This window comes from Pelmatolapia mariae, linkage group LG4 (genome assembly GCF_036321145.2).
Source record: "Pelmatolapia mariae isolate MD_Pm_ZW linkage group LG4, Pm_UMD_F_2, whole genome shotgun sequence".
Classification (NCBI taxonomy): domain Eukaryota; kingdom Metazoa; phylum Chordata; class Actinopteri; order Cichliformes; family Cichlidae; genus Pelmatolapia; species Pelmatolapia mariae.
In genome coordinates, this window is record NC_086230.1 from 1,272,137 (window position 1) to 1,299,190 (window position 27,054).

Sequence of the window (27,054 nt, forward strand, 5' to 3'; positions counted from 1 at the left end):
AGGACATCCTTGTCTGTCCACTGATGTCTTATGTGTTTGCGTGCCCTCTTTTAGCTCCAAAGACACAGGGAATCACAGAAAATTCACCTATTCATGGGAGAATGTAGGGGTGGGCGATAGAAGCGATATACGATAGAAACTATATAAATTTGGCCAACGATAGAGATTTTGACTATACCGCTCTATCGCGATAGCGCATGTTGATGATGTCATCAAGCTGCGCCTGTTTTGGTCGAAAGCATCATAGCGGCTACAACCATTATCATCTGCAAATTATGCCGGGCGACAGTCATAGCAAAGAGATGAAGCAGCACTTTTGAACTATGGGGAAAGCCAAAAACTGCGCTTCCTCCACTTCCGTAACATTGATTCATTAATGTTGAATTCTCTCGCAGCTGTTCTATTCCCATGTTGTTGCATTATATTAATAACTAACCTCGTATTGTGGATGAATAATGTCAGTTGTTCTCCTGACTGAAGTCTGCCCCGTCTATAGCATCCTGCTATGCGATTGCATTTGTCCCTGACCACCAGAATCCGTCACGTTAACTTTTATCGAGAGGAAAAAAAGTTGGCGTTCATCCTCCAGCTTCACTGTGCTAATGTTATGCTAACATAGCTGTGTCGCTAGCAATCACGTAGCACAACTTTATTTACCAGGTAGTCCAACTTCAGTAACCCTGCAAACGCCACTGCTGTTTAGTTTTCTGTCTTCATTTATGTTGGAAATGGTAGCAGAGCTGTACGTTTTAATTAGTTTCAAAAATCTCTCAGTCAGAACATGGTATGTCATGTTTAGGTGGAAACTAGCGAGCTAACTTCCTGTTAACTTCTAACTCCGTTAAATTTAATAACTTCTGTTTTTATGGATGCCTGGATGTTAAACTTAGTTGTTGCACCTGGTAAAGCAGCAATGTTGATAAGTTTTATTAAAGATTAAGGAATTTATACCGTTTTTAACTCTCAGTGTTCGTTTGACTTTGGGACCTGATGCCGACGGAGTTTTGGACCCAGATTACTCCGCGAAGCTCCTCACTACGGCAGCCGTAATGCTCTGACAATCCATAAAGCAGTGCGGCTTACCAAAGTTGTACTAAAACATTTTTTAACAGATTTCTGCACGCCAAAATTGCTTCGAGGTCAGTAAGCACAACCAGAATTCATACATAAGCACACTCTCGATTTTTGAAAAAATTAAAGGATTTTACGTGTGCTTTATAGTGTGGAAAATACGTTATACAGAAGAAAAGAATATATCGCGATGTATATCGTTACCGCACATGCTTCAAATTATATCGCGATATGAATTTTAGGCCATATCGCCCAGCCCTAGGAGAATGTTATTCTATGTTTTAGTAAAGTGCTTTCTTTCAAGCTTTCACACTCCAATGCACCCACTGGAGTGTGACTAGGGTTTGGGGTTCAGTATCTGGCCAGGGAGCAGCCAAGGATTGAACCACCAACCTTCCAACCTTCTGACCTACTCTGCCTGAATGTCTTAGTAGAACTGTAATCCAGGAAAATGTTATGACTTAATACTGTTTTATCTGTTTTGCTGAAATTTGTCTGAAAGTTATCATAGGCTAAATCATTCATCCTTGCAAGCAAATGAGGCTTAACTGCTGCTTTTCTCCATGCTGGAAATGAGAAATAAGCTCACTCTCCTTTTCTTTTGCTCTCTTTCTCTCACCAGCAGCAGAGCTTATGTTTGAATACACAGTATGGATTATGCAGGGTGACTGGGTCTAGCTTCAGGTTAGTTGTTGACAATTTCACAGGAATACAATGTGAAATCTCTAATAGCCAATCAGACTAGTGTGTGTCCCTACCTGGTGTCAGCTGCGCATAATTTCTTAAAGATAAACACAGTAGGTAGGTTTTTCACTACTGTTGATAATGTCCAATGAGATTAAACTGTGCAGAACCAGAAATGTCTCAGACTATTCAGTCTGTTATGGGTGGAAAGTCTAGGAATTTCTACATTTGAACGAACCTCCCAGCTGTTTGTTTAATTCCTTCCACCTGTGCACTGCTCACTCTGTGCTCTTTGCACGTGGCATCAAAATACCACAGAGAAAATCAAAGCAAGGTAGTTAAATACCAAACAGTTGGAGCACTGCTTGTTCTAACTGCCAGGAGAATAGAACATGTACCTATACTAAATTACTTCTGTCACTCTTTACCTGCCTTCAATACTCTGCTGCCTCATTTGGAAAACTCTCCAGCATCATAAGACCAGGCAGCATTAATCCATTCACATGCATCTATCTAATAATCTGACCTGATATACATAAGGCGGTAAAGAACAATCCATGCTGACAAGCTCACTGTGTCATGTTTAAAGGCACGTGAGCAGAGGGTTGACAGAGGATGAACCTGGGATTCTGCTGGCTGTCTAGATTTTATGTCAGTTTCCCATCAAGAAAATGATGCCGAAATAACAGAGTCCTGCTGCTGCTTGTTGCTATGGCAAACCTTGGAAGATGCTGGTGGTCCTTTCTGTTTGTGTGTGTAAGCAGATAAGAAAGAGGGAAGAAGGAAAGTGTGATTAAAATTTTGCATATTTGCATTTAGAATCCACTCCTCATGTTGCACGCTCTGTGAGCCTCAGTGTGTGTGTGTGTGTGTGTGTGTGTGTTTGTGTGTGAGGGAGAGAAACGACTACACCAGTCTGCATGATAATAAGCTGTTAGTAGCAGACATTACCTTAACAGAAACACACTGCATTATCTTTTCCTTCCATTCTAGTATGCATTTCTCTCTATCCCCATTTCCTCCCCCCCGTCTTCTTTCTCTACTCCTTGTCTTTTTTCAGCCTGGCTCTTATCATTTCTTTCTTGAAGCTTAGCCTTTTCATTTTTACAGTCAAGCGTGATACACACACGCGCACACACAGAGATGGGGAGAGAGAGACACAAATAGAGAGGGGGACTGTGTATGGCCAGTGGGTGGGCACAGATACATCAAATAAAGACTAGGCCAGTCTGACAGGATAGCATGCACACACAAGCACACAATAAACAGTGTGTGTATTCAAGAGGAACAGTGTGTGTGTGTGTGTGTGTGTGCGCGCGCGTGCAGCTTATCAGGGTTTGTAAAAGAAGTCATGGTGACGGAAAAGGAGCACAAAAAAGAAGAGGGAAATAAATTAGACTGAAGAGGAGAGGAGAGCTAAAAATGAAAAGGGACAGGAAGAAAGGAGAGAGCAGTAGAAAGGAGAGAGGTAGCCAGCAGGCAGGATAGTGTGGTGCATGTGTGTGGAATGGGAGTGTTAGGATGTGAAGTCATGTGTAAAGAAGTAATCATGACAAAGCCTGGCAGTGCGTAAGCTCAGCAGTGACCACATCTATCACATGGCTATAATGTTGATAAATGTTTTTCTTTTCAGTTGGTTAATAAGTGTGCTCCTCATTGAAAAAAATCAAACATCATATCTGCAACAGTTTGTGTATTGCTTACATGATCACAACAAACAAACAAACAAACCAACAAACAAACAAAGTTCATTTAGCAAAGAAAAGAAGAAAAAATGCTCTGCAAAATAAAGATAATACATTTCAATATTGCTTCACCTGTTCTGCAACCGTGATCATTGAGGCTGAGGTGAACAGGTGGGGCCAGAAAGGAATAGGACAATCACCAGAGGGGCAAATCACCAGTTATTGGTATATAGAGCTATATATATGTGTATATGTGTATATATATATATATATATATAGATCTCGAGGCTATAAGACCAGACCAACCCGTGCACTGCCTAATTGACTAAAGAAAGCCTATGACTCAATGCCTCACACATGAAGATGCTCTGTCCCCACTGCTGTTCAGCATAGGCCTAAACCACCTCAACCAGATCATTAACAAGACCAGATACCAGCTATGGAAAAGAGCAAATGTTAGGCACCTCCTCTACATGGACATCACATTGTATGTAAAGAGTCAACAAGACTTTGATTCACTGATCCACATCACTAGAAAAATAAACGTTGTCACTTAAATGTTCTCTGTGCTGCTCTGCGTCCTGCATTTGAGTCCAAGCTAGTTTTCCCGCTGTCCCTAGTTCTGCCCCGGACACCGCAGGCCAAGCTTCCAGACACAATCTCCACCGCCTCCATCTGTGGCCGCGGCGCCTCTGCTTGCATCGGCTTTTCGTGACGCCACCTCCCCAGAGCCCGAACCTTTTTCAGGGGAGCCGGGGAGTTGCAGTGGGTTTTTGCTTCAGGTTGACCTAGTTTTGGGTCGCTCACCACACACATCTGTTGCAGACTCTAATAAGATATCATATTTGATGGCGAAACTGCGTGATCCTGCACTCAAGTGGGCGGAGGCGTATCTATCTAAGAATCCTTTGCTAACCTGCCGTTATGATGTGTTTTTGGGTGAGTTCAGGAAAACGTTTGCTCATCCCATTTCTGAAGGCAGTTCAGTTCAGAGGCTGCTGAATATCTGTGAGGGCCGTCAAAGTGTAGCAGATTTTCTGATTGATTTTCGTACTACTGCTGCCGAGACTGGCCGGCGAGACCAGGCACTGTGTGGTATATTTTTCTAAGCATTAAATGATGATATGAAATATCAGTTACCTCCCATGATGAGCCCAAATTGTTTGAAGAACTGGCGTCCCTCTCCCTTGGCATTGACAACAGGTTGCAAGACAGGGAGAAAGAGAAGAGTCTACCTCACTCATTTCCGGGTACGTTCACGTCACCACCTCTAACTGTCCAATCACATGAGTCCGTCACCTCTACTTGTGTCACAGACCCTGAGCTGGAACCAATGCAGATCGGCCGGTCACAGTTAACGCCAGAAGAGAGGGAGTGGCATCACCGTGCACATGCATGTTTTTACTGCGGTTCACAGGAACACCTAATTGCCGCATGCCCTAAGAGAAAAAGCTTCGCCCGCTGGTAGAATTGGGGATACAGGTGGGTGACTCAAACTCTAATCAGAAACCCCGTTTCCAACTCCCTTGGAGATTCACCAGATTGTTCACCCATGCACAGCTTTAATAGACTCCAGTTCTGTACAGAATTTAATTAGTATCGATCTCGCCAAACAGTTAGGCATCCCGCTCATACGCCTTGAGCCGTCCATCCCTGTCAGAGCGATCAATAACCAGGTATTCACTAAGGTTTCCTTCCGCACCAGACCAGTGCCACTTTTCACTTTAGGGAATCACAGAGAGGAACTCCTTTTTTTTGCCCTCAATTCACCTGATACACCGCTCACTTTAGGTTATCCTTGGCTAAGTATACACAACCCGCATTTGGACTGAGAGGGGCAAAGGATTATTAGCTGGAGCCCCTTTTGGCACTCCAATTGCCTGTCTTCCGCTTGCATCCCGGGCCCGGAGGAGGCTTCGGAGATAAGCGAATACATCTCCAATCTCTCCGGCGTGCCACCTGAGTATCATGATCTGCGGGAAGTATTCAGTAAAATCAAAGCACAATCCCTACCGCCTCATCGTCCGTATTACTGTGCAATTGATTTGCTCCCTGGTGCGCCCTTGCCCACGAGCCGGTTATATAACATCTCTAAGCCAGAGTGCGCCGCGATGGTACATTAAGGAGTCACTAGCAGCTGGTATCATACATCCGTCATCATCTCCTGTGTGAGCTGGTTTCTTCTTTGTGGACAAGAAGGATGGCTCTCGCCGGCCGTGCATTGATTTCAGAGGCTTAAATTACATTACTACCAAGAACAAGTATCCCTTGCCACTCATTAGCTCCGCTTTTGAATCACTACAGGGCGCTAGAATATTCACTAACTTAGATCTCCGCATCACGCTTATCACTTAGTGCAAATCCGTCAGGGAGATGAGTGGAAGACAGCTTTTAACACCCCCACTTGGCCATTTCGAGTATCTTGTCATGCCTTTTGGTCTGACGAACACACCAGCAGTGTTACAAGCCCTAATAAACGACGTTCTGCAGGATTTCCTTGACCAGTTTGTATTTGTCTATCTAGATGTCATTATTTCTAAGACTCTGGAAGAGCATCGTTCACATGTCCGAGCTGTCCTTCAACGGCTCATGGAGAACAAACTAACGGCTATGGTGAAAGCAGTCACAGACTGGCCTGTACCCTCCACTCAGAAACTACTTGAGAGGTTTTTGGGATTCGCCAATTTCAACCGCCGATTCATAAGGAACTACAGTCAGGTAGCAGCTCCACTTCCACGCCTCACTTCCACTAAACTTCCATTCATCTGGTCCACTGAAGCAGATAGCACGTTCACTACACTTATTCATCTATTTGCAACAGCGCCCATCCTCATTCTGCCCGACCCAGACTTTTATTGTCGAGGTGGATGCTTCTGTTGTGGGGTTGGGGGCAGTACTGTCGCAGCATACCGGTCCCTCTTCTAAGTTGCAGCCTTAAGTTGCATCGGCTTTTGCCAGCGGAAATGAATTGTGATGTAGGGGACTGGGAACTGCTTGCCGTTAAGTTGGCATTGGAGGAGTGGCAATCATTTGAAGGGCGCTGAGAAACCGTTCCTAGTGTGGACGTACCACAAGAACTTAACGTACATACGCAATGCTAAGAGACTGAATGCACGCCAAGCTTGATGGTCACTGTTTTTTCCCCCCTTTTTAACTTTTCTATTTTTTATCGCCCAGGCTCCAGAAATGTAAAACCAGATGCCTTTTCTTGGCAGTTTGACTCTGAAACAGAACAATCAGAATCTTCCCCCATACTTCCGGCCAGCTGCAAGGTTGGAGCTGTCACTGTCACACCATTAACCAGGCTCTCCAGACAGAACCGGATCCGGGCACGGGACCGCCCGACCGGCGTTTTGTTCCTGCGGCCGCTCACTCCAAGGTGCTGGAGTGGGTGCATGCTTCTAAGTTCATGCGCCACCCAGCAGAGATAGGATGGTTTTCTCTAATTAAAAGACATTTTTGGTGGGACATGCTAGATAAGGACGTTAGGCAGTATGTGGCTGCGTGCTCAGCATGTGCCAGGAATAAATCGCATAATCAACATCCTGCAGGGCTGCTACAGCCATTGGCCATGCCTCATCGCCCTTGGTCCCACATTGCCCTGGATTTTGTTACAGGACTCCCGGTTTCGGCAGGAAAGACTACCATACTCACAGTCATAGATTGGTTTTCTAAGGCAGCACACTTTATAGCTTTAGAGAAACTGCCCACAGCAGCAGAAACGTCTAGGCTACTGATTGAACATGTTTTCAGGCTTCATGGCATTCCAGTAGAAATAGTTTCAGACAGAGGTCCACAATTCTCGTCCCAAGTCTGGAGATCTTTTTGCACCGCTTTAGGGGCCAAGCCTTGCCTGAGCTCTGGGTACCACCTGCAGACTAATGGCCAGACAGAACGTTTGAATTGGGAGCTCGAGGCCACACTCCGCTGCATAACCTGTCAACTTTGGCCACTTATCTACCATGGGTGGAATATGCCTCATTGGCATATCAACCACCACTGTTTCCAGAGCAGGAGGCTGATCTCGCTGTCCCCTCGGTCCAGCATCACCTGCAGTGCTGCCGTCGGGTCTGGACTCGTACACGGGAGGCACCGTTATGTACAGTAGCCCATCAACGTCGCTATGCCAACTGGCGACGGTCACCAGCACCAACATACTCACCAGGACAGAAGATGTGGCTGACTGCTAAGGACATCCCTCTCAGAGCGTCCTCCTGGTAACTGTCAACAGCTGTCAAGCTCTGTTTACCTCCAGTCTTACAGATTCATGCTGTTTTTCACGTCTCCCAGGTGAAACCGGTACTGTCTAGCCTCCTGTGCTCCTGACCCCCCGCCTCCCGCCTGGCTCATCGATGGACACCCAGCCTTCACCGTCCGGCGTATCCTGGATGTGCAGTGGCGGGGTAGAGGGCAGCAGTTTTTGGTGGACTGGGAGGGTTACAGGCCAGAGGAATGTTCTTGGGCACCTCAATCATTGATACTTCACCCTGTGATGATCTCTGACTTTTTCAGGTCGCGCCGCGGGGCGGATTCTGGTCGGCCGCCAGGAGGCGTCCCTTGAGGGGGGGTACTGTCATGATCTGGGTGAGTACCAGTGTTTTTCCTCCGAGCCGGCAGTTCCACCTCTGGGACGAGGCACCATGTTCCTGCTCATTGCTCGCACCTGTGGGTAATTAAGCCGTGGATTTATAAGGCCAGCACGCTCAACCTCTCTTCGCTAGATTCTCAGCTAACCACAGTTAGTGCAGGCCAGCTCTGTGTTTTGTACACGTCTTAGCAAACTACCTTGTCTCACCTTGTATCTCTCTTTCATAGCTACGCACCAGATTACCAGACACAAATCTCTGCCATAGATCCTCCATCCGGATGCTGGACCTCCCGACAGTCTCACAGTTTTACTCACTCCACACACCTGCCTGCCTCCCTGCCTCAATGTCAGGAATTTCGGATTACTTACCACTCACCTGGACCACTCTCCCCTCCATGCTACCGATCCACCCGCGGCAAGTAAGCAGTGCAAAGGACTATTCAGAACAAATAGCTGCCAGTATTCCTCCGGAATCATACCTAAACATATGTACTCTTGTTTCAGTGACTCTGACCCCTTTCCAGGACCCAGCCATCCAGTCTGACTCTCCCTTTGGCCCAAACCACAGAACTGCAGTTTCCACAGTTGAAAAATCACTGATTGTTTACATAGCTCAGGTCGCATAAGCGCCCCTTAGTTTTGGTGTTTGTTCCTAGCACAAGTTAAAGACACGACTCCGTTTTCTAGTTTTGTTCGCTTACACTTTTTGTGAAACATAAACGTTGTCACTTAAACATTCTCTGCATTGTGCATTTGAGTCCTTTTTCTTTTGAGTCAGCCTCGGCCGTGACAGGATGGAAGCCACTGACATGAAGCTCCTTACCATGCATGAAGGGTTTCACCCCAAGTCCAGCACCCTCGGACTGTATGGTAACTGGAAGGAGGAAGCAGAGGACTACTGAGTGTCAGAACCACTATGTAGGATGAAACAATAAGATCCCCAAGTACAGTAGTTTAATCCACAAATAATACATTTTTGGAATTGGTCTTTATATTTTAAAAGCCATATGTGTTTAGGTTTTTTCTAAGCAGACGAGTCATTCAAACTGAACATTTTACTTCTTTGTGTCTTTAAATTAAAAGAAATTGGTACTTTTTGGGAAGTTGGTGGGGGTATATTATCATGGAGTTTCAGCCTTGTTCAGATTAAGTTTGAGAGTATTTTCACACCTGCCATGTTTGGTCTGTTTAAATCATACTCTGTTTTGTTTTACCTGTTTTGTTTGTTTTGGTCACCATCCAAGTGCAATTATTTTTTTCACATCTGCAGAAAGACCTTTTGGAGGAGGTGGTCATGGCATGGTTCCAAATGATCTCCAGACCGGTTCATTTATGGTGTGAGCGTAAGCCAACCCTGATCTAAACCAAATACAAGGTGTACAAACAGTTTGAGAGAGTGAGAGAGGGCATGAGGAAGTGGTCTAGATAGACAAAGTCTGAGGAAGAAGGGAGAAAGTGATAATGAGAGGAATGATAGAGCAGGCAGCATGATTAGGTGTTTGTAGATGCCGAGTGAAGGGAAAGGAAAGCAGAGATAGAGATATACTGTTAAGTGAGACATTGTCACCCATTTAGGGTGATCATGTCAAATACTAAGCTTCTCTCTCTGTCACTCGGTCTGTGTGTGTGTGCTTCTTTGACTGACATGGAGGAAAACTAGAAAGCCTGTCTTTCCCTTTTACAATCACACGTTCACTCTTATCCCTCTTGTTATCTCCTTCCTTCTCAGTTTGTTCTTCTTTCTCATGCTCTTACTTCTCACTGCTCTGGTTGCTTACTCTCCTTTTTCTTTTCTTCTCTATCCTTTTTCTTTCTACTCATTGTTAATTATACCAGCCATCTTTGATTCTTGTCTTTCCTACATTCTCAATCAGCACTCCTGGAGCTGAGAACCACACATAAAATCAATGTGTGTTTTAGATTCAGTTTATATTGTTAGCCCTTGACATTGTTTCAGGAGCTAATGATATACTTTCCCTGGTAAAAAGCCAGACTTAGTTTCCACAGTATTTGATTTTGCATTAGCTAAAAGTCAACTGAAAAACAAAATTTAGAGATAGACAAAAAACAAAACCCCAACAATCCTAGGAGCTTGGAAAGAAAGGCAACTGGACTTCGAGTTTCTTGAAGACGTTTCACCTCTCATCCGAGAAGCTTCTTCTGTTCTTTTTATTTATTTTATTTCATTTAGAAAGAGGGGCATTACATATTAATGAACATTTTAACAAATGTAAATATGCCAGATTATAGCCTTGGGCTAATTTCCATCTGCAGACCCTCTAGCAGGTTGGTGTTAAACACAAGTTAGTAAAAACATACAGAGACACTATTTACAGGTCATGTGACAAGGACAAAAACAGTGATCACATTATACTAGAACAAACAATGACAAGAAGAGTGGACACAGAGGACAGTATAGATAACAATAACCAAATACTGGAGATTCCCAGGTATTTAGTGGGAGCAGCAATGGGATTTGTCCCTTAAGACGGTCCTTGACACACCATTGATCATGTGCCTTATTACCTGAGCCAAGGTGTGAAAAAGGTTGTTGTCATTATCAACAAAGCTTTCCGGTGAAGCCATTGTGAGACTTGCCTCTCTCTATCATGTGATCTATTGAGATCAACTGACACAAGATGTGAGTGGGCATTAAGGCGCCTGGGAAAGGATCTCAAAACTAGATTGTAGGTGGCAGACAGTTGGTGTCATAAAAGGCCCCCCCTATTCAAGAATGGTCATTCACAGTAGACATTAATGGCTTCTGTCACTCTTCTTTCATGCTATCTAAAATGAGAACAATGGCGTCCTCAAAAGAGTGACCTTGTGCATCTGAGTCTTGTCCCGTCGAGGTGGCTCTTCTACTACGTTGTTTAGTTTGTTTCTTGGAGTTTTGGGATAAACCAGTTTTTGTCTCAGTGTGTAGCTAGGCTTGAAGTGCACTGGGATGTCATGCTTGGAGAATATTTGCCTGAGTTTCTCTGAAAAAACTTGCCCCATAAGGGATGACAATGTTGTTTCGTTTGCCATTCTGTTTCTCCTTAATTGGTGTCTCAGCTTCTTTACTGTGCATCTTTGCTAATTTGATGGAAGCGTAATTGGGATAAACACACTTTAAGAGCTTTCTTTATGTGTTTGTTCCTTTTCTTTCCCTTCTGGATTAGAAGGAACGTTTCTACCCAGTGTTGCAGATTCCTGATTACTCCAAGTTTGTGTTCCAGAGGGTGATTGGAAGCAAAGAGAAGGTATTGGTCTGTGTGTGTGGGCTTCCAGTAAACTTCACTGTTGAGGTTTCCATTTTCCTCAATGTGCACAGCACAGTCCAGAAACGGCAAACTATTATCCTTTGTATCTTCCCTGGTGAACTTTGTTTCTATCCACTGAGTTGATGTGAACAGTGAAGGCTTATACTTCTTTGATTTTGATTTGACCCAGGTGTCATTAACATACCTGTACCAGTGAATAGGTTCTCTCTTTGAAAGAGCCAAGAGCTTTAGTTTCCACTTTCACATTGGGGAGCCCATGGCATATCTATGTTTTTGTCTGTAGAAACCCTCATTGGGTGCTCCACCTGGAGACTCTGTTGTCCTGCTAAGTGACATCAATGCTCACGGTTAGCCTACAGGATTTTGGAGTTAGAGGTATATGGGAGGCCAAGCGGAATGCAACTCGGACATGGCCCCACCGAACTCAGAGTTCGGTGGGGCCATGTCAAAAGACTTTTTGACTGCTTCAAGGTGATTCCAGAAAACAATCAGTCTGAGAGTGATGGACACTAGTCTGATCAGATTTAATGCCCATTAATTCATACAGTTCTTTTAGTGTGCAAGATATGAACAGTGTGCCCTGGTCAGTCAGCATCTCTTTTGGGATGGCGACTCGGAAGATGACCCGAAACAGGGCCTGTACCACACTCGTTGATGAAATAGTGTGTAGTGGCACTGCTTTGAGATATCACTTTGGATAATCTATTATAACTAATATAAAGTGATATACCTGTGCACTCTGGTGAAATGGCCCAATGCAGTCCATGCCAGTGTGCTTAACCCTTTAAAACCGGTGTTGGCACGCTCCGTTTTGCGTAACTATGTTAAAATCCCTGTAGAACCGGAACCACGTAAGCTAGCGCAATAATTTTTTTTGCATATGAAACCGGAGGAGTTGTACTTACATCTTATGCCATCAGCTTGTCCTAAGTCACGGTTTCCTTCCACATATAGCTTTGCAAAAATTGCATAAAAAGCGCTTGCAGGAACAAAAACATACTATTCCAGATCAATTTTTGCCGATCCGATAAGCTGTTCATAACACTTCCTACATTGAAATAGACATCAGCGTGAACTATCGCATGTCTGCCATTACCTGCCCGAAACCGGAAGTGACGTCATTTTCGCAGAAAATGTAGTTTTTTACTTGTAGGCCTTATAAGCCAACACTGGTGTTTTTAAAAGTCATGTTTGACTTTATGCTTTTCTGAATAGTTTCTGGGATGCTTAGAACTCAAATTGCACTGCTGGAAATAGTTTATTTTGATGTACATACTGTTTTCTTTGCAAATTTGCATTATAGGATTGTTTTTTCGTTTTTTCTGCAGTCTATAAAAATTGGTGTATCTCAAAAATAAAACTATGAAGACACTCAAAATAAATTTCCTGTTGTTGTAAACTATTTTTTGCAACTTTTTTGTATTTAAAGTTTTGAGGGATAAACCTCTTAAATTTCTCTAAGTAGAAATATATGTAAAAAAACAAAAACGATTTTCAAATCTTTTGTAGTTTATTGCACTTTTTTGCACTTTATGTAGTTACTATGGACTTAATGCATACATATTATTAAGATTTGGGCTATAACGGTTGTATTGATGTATAGCAACTTGAAATGCTCCCAAAAATGGCACTACAGCATGTAAAAATATAAAGAAGGTCTGGCGGACTTGGTTCTATGGTAGGTCTTAAAGGGTTAAGCAAGATCACCAATAATGGTAACGTGTGCAGTGGCACTTTCTAAATGGCTGGCTGGTTCCCCAGCTGACAGCTGTGGATCCTGTCTGGCCAGGATCCACATCATCATCAAATATCCACCTGGATGCCCAGCCAATAAAATCTTGCCATTATTCGCTTCAGAGTTTTGTTATATCCCAAATGCACAACCATGGGGTTATAATGAGCCGCCTAGAAAATAATTTTCTGGCGCTTTTTGGCACAACTGGGTATGTTCCTCTCCCATGCAATTGGCATGACTCACTTGATACAGTCTCTCTGTAATGAACACAAAATACAGATAGGACAGCGCTTATCATAATTTCGTCAAAAGCTGAGTGGTCCTCTACACTCCCATGGAACTCTAATATATTCATATTTGTTTTTATTTAAAGCTTTTCAAAAATGATTTTAAATATAAAAATATAACAAAGGGGTCTATTTAGTAATTTGATCCATGATAAAATAAAGTGTCTTGGTATCCCCTTGACTTGCTGCCTGTACATTGAAGTTTTTCCTGGTGGATGAAAGGATTTGTTTCCTGCACCTTCGGGTTGGGGAAAGGGTCCTGACTGTCGTCGGTGCATATGCTCAGAGTACACTGCCTTCTTGAAGTCTCTGGGTGGGGTGCTTTAGAGAGAGACCTATGCTGGCAATGATGGTGAGGTGAACGAACCATCAGGCTAGAGGAGGAGTTTTATTGGGCTCGGTGAGCCTGTGGGACTTTGGAGGCAGGCATTGAGTATCTGCGAGTCCAAGCAGCTCAAAGAAAAACTCTGGTGTGTGAGGAGTTTGGTGGGGTCATGGAAATAGACTTTTGGACTAACATGTCCTCTGTAGTGGAAGCAGAATCTGGGGACAAGGGCAGTTAAACAACTCTTTGGTGGGTGGGCCCCTGGTTTAGATGAGTTCCTTAAGGCTCTGTATGTTGGTGTCAGTCATGGTAGTAATCCCAGAACCAGATGGTGGATACCAGACTTCAAGGGAGCCATCAGACTGATGGCAATTACTTTTCCACATGAGCTTGAGGTAGCTTTCGGTAAAGTTTTTCCATTTTTTCATTATTATTATTGGGTTCTGTTAGCCTGTAGCACTCTAAGGCAGCTGACAGGTACCAGCTGTCAAAGTGGAGTGCAGGTCTGGCAGTGGCTGATGCAAAACCTTAGGTGTGGGAGGAGTTTGGTGAGACCATGGAACCAGGGGCGGATCTAGAGAAATTTTCTTAGGGTGGCATGAGGGTGGCAAAGAAATCAAATGGGGTGGCAAAATCAAAGCCTTTTTTTTCCCCCAAACACATATGCAGGTGGTTACATATGGTTAAAATGATTCAAATGCAGTAAGTATACACGTTTTTCATATAAATATAGTCTATAACTTTATTATTGTCTGTAGCCCACATAATTACACACTTTAGTTACATAAAACATGTGAGTTTTGATGTTATGTACTGTATAGCCTGTATAATAAATAAATATGTAGCCCAATAAGTATAAACTCCAGAAAACTACATAACATGGGGCGGTTCATTTACAAACACAAGTCTAACTTAAGTTTCACACTGTTTTTTGTTAGAAAACAATCACATTGTTACAGCTTAAATTACACAAAATGTCAGAAATCTGCACTGTCATGAACAAAAATTTAAACCTAATTTTTCATGATTTGTTGGATTAACCCACTGAGGTCTGAAATACAACCGACCATTTTTGATTCCTTTTGAGTTTACGTTTGTATTTCACCCTCAAACTGTTTCATTTTATTTTTTTCTCCTTGCCTTGTTTGGTATCTTTTCAGCTCAACTGAATTTAGTTGTTTTTTTTCACTGACATACTGCATTAGTATTACTGATCTGAAATCACACAAAGAACTTGAAATCTTAGTAGTATTTTTTTACTGTAAAAAAACCCCACAGACATGTTGAGTAAATATAAATTGTACATTTTGTAAACATATACAACTATTTATCTAAAAATGCAGCCAATACACCTGCTGTTTTTTTCATTTTGTACAACCATTTAAAAATATTACTAAAACTAAAATGAGAGAACAATCAGGTGTCGCAATAAGATGCCCCACAAATGATGTGTGCCAGTAAAAAAAAGTTTGTCCACCAAAAGACAGAACAGCACAGGGATAAACCTGCAGGCCTGACAACAGGAGGTGTATCACTCCGCTGGTTTTCTACTTAGTGACAGTGTTTACATTGCAAATGTGCCTTAGTGACATTCATTAGTGCCCTCACTGACACACAAAACAACGACTACACAACAGAACAACTACACAAGACAACACAACACACTAAGTATACAAGACAACACAACACACTAAGTATACAAGACAACACAACACACTAAGTATACACTCCACAATAAACGTCACAAATCTCCCACATCTAAAAACTCTCTCTCTCTCTCTCTCTCGCTCGCTCGCTCGCTCGCTCTGTCTCGCTGCCGTTACCGTCACTCCCAAAACTTTCCCCTCTTCCTAAACAACCAAATCCCACGTGTTGACTTTTTTTTAAATTGGTCGACATGGTGCATTTTTCCACCGATAGGAAAGAGGTGGCTTTTTTTCCTTTCTTTACTGTTTTCGCGCTGTCCTTAGAAAACGCTTAAAACACACAAAAACATGACGACAGTATTTAGAAAAAAGCGTGGCTTATATATATATATTATCATAACTCTGGATTTACTGGCCTGTAATTAAAATTTAAAAACTTTGAAGTCTGAACTTTCAATGTGGGCTGAAACAGAGACTCAGCGTGGCTGCAGCTTGTTGCTATGTCAGCTTAAATCAGTCATGTGATTTGGAGGTGCAGCGTGTCCGTGGACCACAGAGGGTTAATAACACTCACCTTCCTTCCATTTCCAGAGTGTAACATCCAAACACCTGTGTAAAATCCGTAATTCCCATGGTGTTGTTCAAAATGTGCTCTGGCACAATTATAAGCATCGCTTGCTACTGAAAACAAGAAAAAAGCCGGTCCTGCTATGGGCTGAACCATTTGTTAATGGTTCAGGGGGGGAACAATCTGCAATATATTCAGTTTTAGCATTTATATTCACTGTTGACTGTAACTACGCTCAAACTGTTAATGCTATCTTATTTTAATAAACAACACTGTCATATGCAAGACTGGGATGGCACTTGGGGTGGCAAGGGATCATTTTAGGGTGGCACTTGCCACCCCATGCCACCCTTCTAGATCCGCCCCTGCATGGAACAAGACTTTCGGATAGCCTCAGAGTAATTCCATCAAACTGTCAGATGACTTGGGAGGAAGAAGGTGCTTTAATCACACTGTATACAGTGGTAGTGTGATGCTGCTTACTTCAACACACAATATAATCAGGCGGTGGAAGGAACACTGAGGATCTTCTCAATCTCACTGCGATGCATTCTGTAACAGAAGCAGCATTTGAGGATGACGGGGACGACTGGCCTATCAATGGAAATGATGTCATTGATGTAGGTAAACAATTACTGAGTGGTAGCCCCCCCTTGTGTGGATGAGGTTTACCCTGATGATTAGAGCAGTCTAGGCAGTCCAACAGATTGCAGGAATGACTTTTTTTCCTGGGATCTGCTAGAGCCATTCACCTAGCTTGGGGGTCACCGCACCAAGTGCCCTGATTAACCATGGGACCACTGTTACCTTTACCCTCCACATCTTCTCAAGTTCTTGAATGTTCGTTGACTCACCCTGGACAGTAGTTCTGACAGTCACTAGTCCTCAGCCTCCTTCCTTTCGCTTAGTGTAGAATCCGGATAACATTTCTGTGTTATCTGGAATTGAGGTTGGCCTCCAGTGTTGTCTGCCACATTCCCATTGAGCTCCTGATGAAGGATTTTAGGTTTCTGTTGATCTTGTACAGTTCTAGGCATGCCAGGATCGATGTGTGGGGCATGGACTCATAAGCCTTCTTGTAGTCAATTTAGGGAGTGCACAGGTTGGTCAGTCTGGTGATAGCTCTGTCGACCAGGAATTGGTGTTTTGCTCCTCTGGTATTCTTGGCAATCCCTTTCTCTGCTTTGCTCATGTATTGAACCATGTGCCTGTTAATCTTAGCTGCTATGACGTCTGACTGGAGCTTCCATGTGGTACTGCAGAAGGTCAGGCAAGTCATGAGGAGTCACCTGAATGGTAAGAACAAGATCCAAGCTACCAACATCTACATACTGCCGGTGATCTCATACTCTGCTAGTATAATAAGCTGGCCAAAGGAGGAGATAGAAGCCACTGACATCAAGACAAGTAATCTCCTGACCATGCATGGAGGGTTTTCTCCCCAAGTCCAGCACCCGAAGGAAGAAAGGAAGGAAGAAGGCCAGGGGCCAGTGAGTGTCAGAACCAATGTCCAGGATGGGACAACGAACATCCATGAGTACATCAAGAAAATGGCCACAAATGACCGCATGCTCAGTGAATACCTCAGCCAACAAAAACCCAAGGAAGAAGAGGAGTAGCTATCATGGAAGGACAGGCCACTGCAAAGTATGTACCACCGGCAGACAGAGGAAGTGGCTGACATCCAGAAATCTTACCAGTGGCTGTACAAAGCTGGACTGAAAGACAGCACAGAGGCACTAATCATGGCAGCAAAGGAACAAGCTCTGAGCACAAGATCCATAGAGGCTGGGGTCTATCATGCCAGGCAAGAGGCAACAGGCAGGGCAAACATGGAACACCATAACCAAGTGGCCGGCATAGTATACAGAAACACCTATGCCTAGTATGGGTTGGAAGTCCCAAGGCCAAAATGGGAAATGCTCCCTAGGGACATAGCGATGTCGATATGGAGTTTTAAGATTTGAGTGATTTGTGTTTAAGAGCTTCTACTAGACGCTTTCTTAATGGCACAGATAGAGAGGCCTTGATGTATGGTCTGGCAGCTATGTAGTTATGAATGCTGAAGGAGGTCTAGAGCACCACCCGGCCACAGAGTCCCCACCAGAACACTCCAATTAGTTGGATAGCTAGACCACATAATATTTACCACTAATGGAATAAATTTAAGCACTGCTATTTATAAGACAAACACAAAGGTTTGTGCTTTTAAGAGAAAATAGTGTGTTAGATAATGTATGCTGTACCCAAATACAAATCTTCCAATGTGACAAACATGGCTACATCAGCTGAGTAACTTTAGGTTAGGTCCAAAATTAACTATAAGAGACATTTCGATTGATTATTTTCCTAATAACATTCTCTAAAAGTGTTTTACCAGAATGCCTTGAGGCATGCTCATTCATCCAGGTAAGTAAATCCCAAAAGGTTGATTCTGTTCATCTGGACATAGCATTTTCAATGGGACAACTCATCCAAGTGACTTCTTCTGTCTCAGCTGACTGCAGGTTTCCCCAACCTTATAAATAGTACATTTGCACAGTTCTGTTTTAACAGAAGTGTTTTAATGGCCACTAAGGAGCAATAATAACTGTGGTTTCAAAAAAAACTTTAGCTCTATAAAGGTCCAAGAGAGTGGACTCAAGCTGGCAACAGCAGTCCTTGTTCTTATCTGCTATAAGCTAAATAGCTAACAAGAAGCCAGAGCAGGTAATTTATGTGCCAAGAGGCTCCCTGGAGATGTAGCTGAACATATTGCTGTGATATGTTAAAAAGTACATGGTAAATAAAATAATAACATTTCATAAATAGGATTATTTAATAATTTACAAAAAAGTGTGTCCATTTTTCATGTACTTGTCTGTGTATTGGCACAAAATCAGCCATCTTTTCCACTTCTTCCATGTACAAATTGGCCACAATGGGTGAAACTGGGAAACCCATGGCACACCCATGTTTCTGCCTGTAGTACTGACCCTTGTATGTGAAATAGGTGGAATTAAGACACAGTTCCAAGAGCAAACACACTTAGTCAGCGCTGAGAGTGGTCCTGTTGCTGAGGTTGGGGTCACCCTGTAATCTTAAACAAACTACCTCCAACGCTCCAGTGACTGGAACACAAGTGAAGAGAGCTGTAACATCGTACGACACCATTGTTTCATCTGCCTCCATAATGACATCTCTCACCTTCTCAACAAAATCCAAGGTGTTCTGGATGTGATGTTCAGAGCTGACTAACAACAGGTTGAGGATCAAAGCCAGAAACTCTGAAATGTTATAGGTGTCCGAGTTGATTATATAGACCAGTGGTTCCCAAACTTTTTTTGCTAGACCCCCCTTTGTTTTACAAGAAAAATGCCCCCCCCTCCCGCACAAACACATCCTCCAACCACACACACCCATATTTTGTTTTCAAACTCCATTGCAGTTTATTTCACACCTCAAACATTTACTAAACAATTGAGCAAATACAAGTAATCTTCAATAAATTACAGGTAGTAATAAAATACACTACTAACTCTTTTACGCTATGTCCACACCTGCACGGGTATTTTTGAAAACACAGCTGTTTCTATGCGTTTGGACCTTTCGTCCACGCGTAAACGGCGTTTCGAATCACCGAAAACGGAGATTTTTTTTAAAACTCCTTTTTTGCATTTACGTGTGGACGAGCAATACAGAGTTCGTCACACAACGTCAAAGGTATGTGCCTTTTTTCACGTCACGCTGTGCGTTATTGTTTACATGAGATGAATTGCAGAATGGCAGATGGTCAGATTAACAGTATTTTGTCTCTATCTTCAGGTTTTACACGCTTACATATACACACGCAGTTACTGTCCCTCCGTTTAGAAAGGCAGAGGCATCACGGTGTGATTATTTTACCTGTAGTTGTTTTTTTCCTGTGTAATAATATTCAACATTGCTATCAATACATTTTTCAAAAAATGCCTCTCTGTGCAAAATGGGTTTAAAAACATAAACAGCTGTGGGATCCTGTTAGTCCGTGATTTGAACCGAGGGAACAAATCGTGGCAGGAACGGCCTTATGTTATTTGTATCCTGCTGTAACTTTACTGTATAAAGAGCTAACATCTCCAAAATGTCAGGAGTAGTTAGTTATTACAAGAACTGTTTGTGAAATAAAAATCAAGAATATGGGATACTGTTTGTCTGTGATTTGGAGAGCCCAGCACGTGCTCCCAGCGCAGGGAAAACCAATTCTGCAGGGGAGACCTACCTCGGCACTTGTGCAGGTGAAGCCAAAGGGAAGATATGCTTCACCATATTTTCTAGTCTTTGGCTTAGAATGAAGTTGGTTTGGAAACGTATTCATCAATCCTTCATCTCCTGCTTTGAGTTTGTGTGGGAGCCCCGTCAAAATCCTGTCCATTATGCTAGCAGTGTCCAAGCGTTCTTTTTTTTCTTTTTTTTTTTTTCCCCTTTTCATACCGCACCCCCCCTGCAATGGCTCTGTGCCCCCCCCCCCCCCCCCAGTCAGTAGCATTATCTTGTTCTAACTGCTTCAGATAATCTATCACCCTTTCCTGTAACCACTTCCCGGGTCTCGTTTCAGGGGCTCATAAGTATTTAGTCTTTTTGGTTTAGACAAACCGTGCACCTACCCTTGCCTGCTGGAAGGATGATGATGTTGTTGTCATGACTAACTGTTGTGAGTGCCTTTCTCTCCTCTCCCAACATCTCCTGCTGATGTTGGATGCTGGGGGCTTTGCATTGGTAAGACGGGCGGAAACTTTTGTCTGCTGTTGCTCTGCTTCAACATCTGCAATGCTGTTGTTTCAAATAGCTGTTTCTGTGCCTGTGATCAGTTCCATTAATGGGATTTGTCTTGGCATCACAGCAAAGTTCAACCCTTATGCAACAATGTTTTTTCTTTACTTAGGTGAGCTATGTGTCAGACAAATTTTTCACCCACTTGTCCCCATCCTTGGTGTGGCATCTTTCTGTCTTCTGGCCGCTGAGGACACTCTCCATATTTTGCTGCTTCTTTTTCTAAAGACTGCATCTCTGTGGCTTTTAAAACACAAAACATGCTGTGCCATAAATCAGTCCACCCCAAGGATTCTTGTTAATTGCGGCCCTGGACTACTGGCCCTCTGTTTAGCCCCAGGATAGAGTCTTGGAGCACATGCTACCAGCAAAACAGACAGTTTCGACTCGCAGCTAGTGGTTATAGGCAGTGTGACATCTGCACTGGAGATTGGGTCTCTTGGTAGGCCTTGGAATATTAGTGTGAATGAATCTGACTGTGGTGTCAGCTATAATACTAGTTCTAGTAGTAGACTAGTTTGTTAACCAGAAGATTTACACTCAAGTGTCTAATAATGGTGCTTTTATTATTGTCTGGTATTCACCCTAATCCTGGGCTTCTGGCTGTATGTGATACGCCAGCAGATTTTTAATAAACTGCCTGGGTTACACATCTTTCATATAATTGCTCGTAGTGCACGTCCTAAATGGTAAATGGCCTGTATTTGTATAGCGCTTTAATTAGTCCCTAAGGACCCCAAAGCGCTTTACACTACATTCAGTCATCCACACATTCACACACTGGTGATGGCAAGCTACATTGTAGCCACAGCCGCCCTGGGGCGCACTGACAGAGGCGAGGCTGCCAGACACTGGCGCCACCGGGCCCTCTGACCACCACCAGTAGGCAACGGGTGAAGCGTCTTGCCCAAGGACACAACGACCGAGTCTGTCGGAGTCGGGGCTCGAACCGGCAACCTTCCGATTACAAGACGAACTGCCAACTCTTGAGCCACGATTGCCCCACTCCCAAAATAAACATGATTCGAATTTGGGCCTGTTCAATTGGTGCTAATATAATTGTTGTTTCTGAGACTTTGCTATCCAAATCTATACTGGATAAAGATGTGGCAGTTGATGGATTTAACATTTACCACTCAGACCGTCCCAGAAAAGATGGTGTTGTTAGTTTATGTGAAGGTCTGTCTTGCTGCTCAAGTCTTGTTCTCTCGATCTGCACCTAAGCAATTTGAAATTTTGGTCTTATATATTAATCTGTTTGGAATTGAGTCTTTGACTGTTGTTAGCTGCTATTGGCCTCCACCTGCGTCCCCTAGCACATTACCTTCTCTGTTACAAGTTTTATCTGATATGCATTTTTATGAAATCATTCTAGTAGGTGAATTCAATTGACTGGCTTTTTTCTGTGTCTTATGACACAGACACACTGTTTGTTTTTAAAACTAACGCAAATTATTCAAAGCCACACACGACTTAAACCTAAGTCCACAGATAAATTTTATTCTTTTTTTTTAACCAATGTGCCATAAGTTTTCCACATCTGTACTTTTTTACCAACAACCTGAGTGATCACTGCATAGTTAGCGCTGTGAGAAATGCTTAAATCTCACGCTCCATGCCCTGCATCATCACAAAATGAAATTGAAAGCTTTTCAGTGACCAAACGTTTCTTCTCGACTTATTCACTTTTAACTGGGATTGATTGACGATGTCAATTTAGCTTGGAAATATTTCCTAGTGAGTTTTATCTACTTTGTGGACAGGTCAGGATGAAAGGTTGGGACAGGCCCTGGTTCAATTCTGAACTGGCCGGTCTCCTATATGAGAGAAACCACGGTAACTGTGAGAATGTCCGACTCTGATGCTGATTGGCTATGTTTTCGTCAGTGGCGGTTTACTGCCTCCATCAGGAAGGCCAAATGTGACTACTTTTTGACTTTAACCACTGACAGTCTAGGAGACCCTAGGAGGTTTTGGCAAACTATAAAGTCTCTCTCTGCCAGCTCTCATTTTTCCGAGCTACCTCCTCACTTAATTATTGGCTCTACTCCTGTGTCAGGCAAAACTGACATGCTTAATTGTTTTAACAAACACTTTGTTGCTTCTGGTTCTTTGTCTAGCACAGTCTTTGATGGTAAACCTTTTTCATACAGCTCTGCTAGTAGTTCCCTGGTTACTAATACTTTTAACTTTACACCCTTTATGGTAGAAAAGGTATGTAAGGCCTTGAAGAGTCTCAACACCAAAAAGTTGGCCAGACCTGGTTCTCTTTCACCTTTCTTCTTGCGTCATCTTAGCTAAGGTTCTTGAAGGGCTGGTAAATAATCAACTTAAAAGTTGTCTGGAGGAAAATAGTATTTTATCTCCTTTCCAATCTGGTTTTAGGAAATTGCACAGTACTGTAACTGCTTCCCAGAAAGTTTTCAATGACATCTATGAAGCCTTGGACACAAAGAACTACTGCGCAGCTCTGTTTATTGATCTATCAACGGCTTTTGACACAGTTCACCAAGTCATTTTAGGTCAGGAAATGGACCCTCTCAGCCCAAGCAGTTGGTTGGTTCTCTAATTATCTTCCTGACCATAAGTACTGTGTGAAGCTCAATGGTCTCGCTTCCAGTTTTTTAATATATTTAATAATATATCTAATAATACATTCAATTCAATTCAATTCTATTTATATAGCGCTAAATCACAACAGTCGCCTCAAGGTAGACACTACAATAATACATACAGAGAAAAAAAAAACAACAATCATATGACCCCCTATAAGCAAGCACTTTGGCGACAGTAGGAAACAAAAACTACCTTTTAACATGAAGAAACCTCCGGCAGAACCAGGGTCATCTGCTGGTTGCGGTGAGAGAAGAAAGACAGGATAAAGACATGCTGTGGAAGAGAGACAGAGATTAATAACAGATATGATTCAGTGCAGAGAGGTCTATTAACACATAGTGAGTGAGAAAGGTGACTGAAAAGGAAATACTCAATGCTACACCTATTGTAGCATAACTAAGGGAGGATTCGGCTCCGATGCTCTGGAATAACCTTCCCCTCCAAATTAGACAAGCATCATCAGTGCAGGTCTTTAAGTCCAGATTGAAAACCTATTTTTATTCCCTGGCTTTTAACTCTGTAGGAAACTGACACCTTCTTATTTATTTTATTGTATGTAATGATTTTATGGTATTTTTAATTTGGTAGTTGTTTTGATCTGTGTTGTGCAGCACTTTGGTCTGCCTGGTGTGTTCTTAAAGTGCTATACAAATAAACGATGATGATGATGATGATGATGATTCAGGGTCACCTGATCCAGCCCTAACTATATGCTTTAGCAAAAAGGAAAGTTTGAAGCCTAATCTTAAAAGTAGAGATAGTGTCTGTCTCCTGAATCCAAACTGGAAGCTGGTTCCACAGAAGAGGGGCCTGAAAACTGAAGGCTCTGCCTCCCATTCTACTTTTAAATACTCTAGGAACAACAAGCTCCCTCGCACACTGCAACCTGGGTTTGCCACTTATCTGTATTCTAATTTTAATAACTGTACAGTACTCTGCTTTGGTAACTATTGTCCATGATGTAAATATGTAAAAATTGTGTTTCTGTTCTGTGTTCTGTTGTTTTATATGTGTTTTGTTTTCTGTTTTTTTTTTGCTGCTGATACAACCAAATTTCCCCTTGTGGGACAATTAAAGGATTATTCTATTCTATTCTATTCTATTCTATGCTAAGTAAGCCTGCACTGTGAGAGCTAAGTACTCTAATAGGGTGATATGGTACTATAAATAAAGATGAATATACATGGCAAGTATGTATAAAGACATACATGATTCATTGTCTAATAAAACAATAACCATAACCTCACAGCCAAGATAACAAAGGAGTAGCTTTGGGACCACTCCATGAATGTCTTTGACGGGTCCAGCCAGAGTCAAGACTTTATCCCGATTAACCATCTCTGGAGAGCTTTGAAAATTCAATTCAATTCAATTTTGTTTATATAGCACCAAATCACAACTAGTTGCCTCAAGGCACTTTATATTGTAAAGTAGACCCTGATGCTTAGCTCACCGCTCTGTCCAACCATGTCCACCACATTTCATAGGATGGGTAAGGTGGATGACCCACAGTCATTTCTTAACATGTTTCAGGCCACAACAGAGGCCTGAAACATGTTAAGAAGAACCACTGCAGAACCACTGCTGCTGCTTCTGTAACTGTCGTCTGGAGACAGGGAACGAGGTTTGTGAGTATGCCCAGAAGCTGTAGGAAGCAGCAGCCACATAGCCACAACCATTGGAGGAGTCATCGCCTATACTGGAGCTAGTGGTCCTTGAGCACATGATGAGGCTCCTGGTGACTGGAGTGGATTTGGCGTGTTGGAGAGGGTCGTGACCCTTCCAGAGGGCCACTTAGCAGCATGGTGGCCTGGCACAGAGGAAGAAACATCCTGACCCCCACAATCTGGCACGGATGCCTCACACTAACACTCTGCTCACTGTTTTTCTCCTCAGATCCCAGTGGGAACAGGTGTTGCTCCTGACTCACGTGAACTTGTGCAAACATCAGTGCAGGAGAGCTGGAAGTGCACGCAGCCCGAACTCTTCTGCAGGGAGTGTCTGCTCATAGAGGTGGGATCCTTGTGGCTGGCCCAGACTTGAAGGACGTACAAAGTTCTGGTAAGGTGCCAAGGTGCGGTACACAATAGGCTATGGTGGATGTTGGGTCTGTGTTTCCACAGGCCCCGCTAGTTTAGAGACTTATTCCTCATGAAGAACACAAGACAAAACAGAACATCTTCAACCGGTCTTTAACTCGCTAACGAGGGAAACCTTGGTCAGAACCTGGCGGTGGAGCTTAATACTCATCACCTGTCTCTAGCCCAAATCCTTCAAAGAGCAGCTCTCCTCGCAGCTATTTATTGACATGACAGTTACAATACACATCACAGCACAAGCACCTCCCACCGTAAAACCCCCCAATGGTTCTAAGACAAGGCACTGTGTGTGTGTGTGTGTGTGTGTGTGTGTGTGTGTGTGTGTGTGTGTGTGTGTGTGTGTTGAGTGAGTGTGTGAGAATGTGTGTGTCTCTCTGTGTGCGTGACTTCCTGATCACAACATCCTTGGTCATAAGGAGAGTAATCTCCCCCACACCCAATATATGGTTCAATTCCTGTATTGGTTCACCATGCACAACACAGGGGAAGCCATAAAAGGGCAGGAAGTTTACCAAACAACAAACAGAATCTTCACAAGGGATGTGTCTGTGATAAAACGCTACAGCCTCCCCCACAACCTCGAGAGGCTGGGGAGGGGGACAAAGGAATGTCTTTGATCACAGAGTTTGAAACAATGTAGAGATGGTAAGCATAAAAATGACAACATTTAACAATTCACTTTAACAGTGGACTCTACCAAACCCTGCTTCAGCCTGGGTTGTTGTTGGGTGGGGATTAGGTGTGTACATAGTGACTTTCACAAATATCCAGTGGTGTCAAAACGTATAGAGTTGTGGCTGCGGTTAGCTCCCTTCTTGGACACCCCTTATTTCTTGGGATGGATTGGGCTGAGTTTAATAAGGTGGTGGGGCAGCACTTATGACTGGGAACGACTTATGGTATCTGTGCTGAGGCTGTCCAACACTGCTACCAGGGAGGAGATACCCACAGGGCATTTTCAGGAGACCCTGCCAGTTCCTGTGATTAACTCCAAGGAAGATTTTCCATTGGAGCAGTCTTTTGGTGACATTCTACACTCAACCTTGGTTTAAGAAATAAACATTGAGGGTAACATGGTGTGTGCTGAGGCAGAACAGTCCTTTGTGATAATTAGGCACAGGCTTGTATGACACACTGGAGAGAAAAACTCAGAGTCATTTGTGCTGAAAAGGTATCTCACAGGCAGCTTATTTTAACCTAACGGTTAGCCACATGAGGTCTGAAAAAACTTGATATCCTTTGGTAGTGTCCCTGTGCAGCAATTTTGCAAGAAGTCTGGCACAGGCACTGTTTCAGATCATCTCTCAAGTTAGCATGCGTAAAAGATATATGACCAGAACACCTTATTCAATGCTTGCACATTAAAGGAGCTGCATGAATTACTGGTTCTTTAGTGAATTCAGACTAGCACCTCAGTACTAGTCCGAAAAGCATGGGAATGAGTTGTGTGGGGATGAAAGAAGCTGTGATTGACAGCCAAGAAGTGGCAGTGTTCTGGTGACAGCCATAGTTAGAGCAACATTGCCATAAAGCCGAGGGCCAAGTCTTTGAAGCTGGGAAGTGAAGTGTGCAAAGCAAAATAAAAAACCTGTGTAAACTGAAACTGCTGTGTCAGACTGTGTATGTTCGACACATACAGTAGCTTTCGTGTTACAATGTTGTTTGACTGAGGAGACAGCTGCTTCTTTCTTGA

At 43.1% G+C, this 27,054-nt stretch overlaps 1 protein-coding gene across 5 annotated transcripts in view; it reads left to right on the forward strand.

The window, feature by feature from the left end:
- The window catches only part of jupb (junction plakoglobin b), a 120,115-nt gene that overhangs the window by 15,797 nt on the left and 77,264 nt on the right, over positions 1–27,054 (forward strand). For 3 of the 5 annotated variants that reach the window (XM_063471043.1, XM_063471042.1, XM_063471046.1), the window contains exon 2: positions 25,159–25,323. The gene's annotated coding sequence lies outside the window, so the exon portion shown is untranslated. Of the gene's footprint in view, positions 1–25,158; positions 25,337–27,054 lie in introns of all 5 variants that reach the window. The other 2 variants (XM_063471044.1, XM_063471045.1) reach the window with 1 other exon arrangement.